The sequence below is a fragment of the Asparagus officinalis genome, unplaced genomic scaffold (genome assembly GCF_001876935.1).
Source record: "Asparagus officinalis unplaced genomic scaffold, Aspof.V1 AsparagusV1_Un868, whole genome shotgun sequence".
In the NCBI taxonomy this organism is placed as follows: domain Eukaryota; kingdom Viridiplantae; phylum Streptophyta; class Magnoliopsida; order Asparagales; family Asparagaceae; genus Asparagus; species Asparagus officinalis.
The window spans coordinates 22,589-25,441 of NW_017973127.1; the positions used below are offsets into that span (position 1 = coordinate 22,589).

At 36.3% G+C, this 2,853-nt stretch overlaps 1 long non-coding RNA gene across 1 annotated transcript in view; it reads right to left on the reverse strand.

Annotated features, from left to right (window-relative positions):
• Positions 1 to 2,628, reverse strand: part of LOC109828231 — a 5,934-nt gene extending 3,306 nt beyond the window's left edge. The window contains exons 1-2 of the long non-coding RNA XR_002243630.1: positions 2,602 to 2,628; positions 2,433 to 2,501 (exon numbers count right to left, since the gene is read on the reverse strand). This is a non-coding gene — a long non-coding RNA (uncharacterized LOC109828231). The remainder of the gene's footprint in view (positions 1 to 2,432; positions 2,502 to 2,601) is intronic.
• Between the last annotated feature and the right edge of the window lie 225 nt (positions 2,629 to 2,853).

The following is a 2,853-nucleotide window of genomic DNA, read 5'->3' on the forward strand; positions in this document are numbered from 1 at the left end:
GAGATCTGGTGGTGGTGGTGCCGGAGGGCTTGGGTGAGCTGAGGGAAGGCGCTGGGGGTGCTTGCCAGTTAGGGGAGGTGGTGTTGGGGGTGTTTGGCACGGTGAGGGAAGGTGGTTCTGGGGGTGTTTGGGATTATTTGGATGTGTTATTAAATTTTGTGTGTTATTAAAGTTTTTGTTGTGATAATTATGAACATGAAGGTTAAAACCATTTATCTTGTATTGTTGTGATAATTTGATGTTGAAACTATGTACTTGTGAATTTTCTTGTATTGTTGTGATAATTTGATGTTGAAACTATGTACTTGTGATAATTTAAAGTTGAAACTATGCTCTAGCGATTATTGTATATTATAACTATTATTTATTTTTTGATGTTATATTTAAGTTAAACTTGAACTTAATTGAGCTATAAATATAATATTATAAAAAAATATCATACCAATTGTCCCACTCAAATTATCTCATTATCCGATTTTACCACAATTTACCCCACTCAAATTGTCCCATCATCTCATTTTACCCTAATTTATCCCACTCAAATTATCCCATTTGGTAAAATTACCCCATTAGAACAAATTTACCCAATTTGCCCCAAATTACCCCAATGAATAACCCCCCCCCCACTCTATCTATTTTGCTAAGCAAGCTTAGCTTAGCATATCCATCTAGAGAAAATGGAAGTAGACTCATCGAAGGAAAAAGTGAGTGTAAAGGCGCAAAATTCCATGTCCACTTTATGAAGAAGAACTCGTTCATTTTCTCTCCACTCTCACACCACAAATTATGCAATCACAGTCAGCTTGTAATTACCCCCTCTAACCTAGCAAACAAGAAAACATATTTGAAGGAAAAATGAAAAGGCACATCTTGTGCGTCCACTCATATACAAACTCGTGTTTTCCTTTCCTTGTTGAGAATGTGAATAGAGAAAGCATAACTATATTTAAAACCAAATGTGAATTCTCTGAACCAGTCAAATAAACCCGGGGAAATTGCAAACCACCAATTCCACCAATAGAAGCATGACTGTATGAATGTTATAGTATAACAATTTAGCTGCCTATATTATGCATGTAAACCAGTCAGAAGGATTAAAAAAGAGGAGGTCTGTTGAGTTCATTTAACACATTCTGAAAATGAAATATCTGATACAGTAGATCTGAAACTGTTCTGAAAAACTTAAATCCAAAAATGTAGCTCAATTAATAGCGCTTCATTTGGAATGGGTAAAAATAACCAAAAGAAATGATACCCAAAAAACAGAGAAGAGATTCTCTGCATTCTAGATTGTAGAGAATGCCTGGATAAATATGATTGGTTTACGCAATAGGCACCACAACTAAAATGATTTTTTATATACTTTATTTAATCATATCACTCATGGGATCCATAGAGTGAAATGTGGTTATCGGTGCATTGTGGGCATCCTCTACAATCAAGCATGTTGAGGATCCTGTGGCCAAAAACAGGCAACAGGAGTTCAACAGTTAGGAAGTAACAACAGGTTGAAAAATCAAATATATTCCAAAATACCAAGCCTACATGCATTCACGGATACACTGCCCAAATCTCATCCTACACTAGAGCCAAAAACTGATAGTAAATGTATACCAATTTTTAATCATATTTTAATCTCCAAAAACTGATAGTGAATCAATTTTTAATCATATTTTAATCTACATTTTCATCAAACCGAAGGTTGATTTACTTTGGTATGCATCAACTAGTTAAACCATAACCAGCATCCTTCACTTGGTGCCAAACGTACACCATGTATTGACAGCCAGATTCCCCAACCAAACACACCATATGCAGCACAACATTCCACAGAAGTTTGTTTGTTATCTATAAGATAACAACAAAGGACCCTATGTTGGCGTAGATTTGATCTTATACTGGAAGAGAAACACCTGTTGATTGGGCCCACGAGCAGGACTTTTGGACCCATCCTATTTATTACACTACTTTGTTTAAAAATAGAAGGATAAAGTAGTGAGCTTTGCTCAGTCCAACAATATTGGCCTGTTTGGATGGAGGGTAGAGGGGGAAGAGAAATCTAATTTTAAAATTGCTTGGGAGTTCCATTTAGAAGGGTAAAAGAGATGAATGAAGAAAATTTGAGCCAAAATCTTACACCCTGTGAAGGGGAAGGGAAGGAGTTTCCCTAAGTCATCTCCCAAACACACTGTATTTCTCTCCTTTGATTCAGGTTCCTCTCTTTATTTATTTATTTATTTTGAGGTAGGTTCCTTACATGGGTCCCTCTTATTGGTTTTATCCAAGGCCTTCCAAATAAAGCCACAGTATAACAATTCTCAGAATCGAAGCATGTGTACAAAAAACCTATGATAAAGAAACAGGTTGCAGGATAAAACTGAGACTTATGAAGAGGTCCCAAAAAGAAGACAAAAGGATAAGGGTGCGGTCACCTGTTGACTCTTCAACCTCTGGTTCTCTGCTTGTAAAGCCTCGTAAGACTTCCTTTTCAATGCCAGTTCCTGATATTGATCCAACTCATTATTAACCAACCAATCCCAAAAATTATTAATAAAAATTACTTCACCAATTCATAATAATAATAATAATAATAAAACCCACCTTTTGGAGCTGATTCTTTTCTTCGATAATGTCTGCAACCAACCCACCAACTCCAATCATAAAAACCCATACAATAATTCAACCAAAATTTAGGGAGAAAGATCGACTTTTTGGGAAGTCGGCAAAATTTTACATAAAAACCACACCTTTTTCTTTCCAGTCCGTCTAATATCCTTCACCGGTGGGATTCTGTAAACAAACGGCGTACGCTCGATCCCAACAACCTGAAATTCACAGAAATGCCATTAGCTG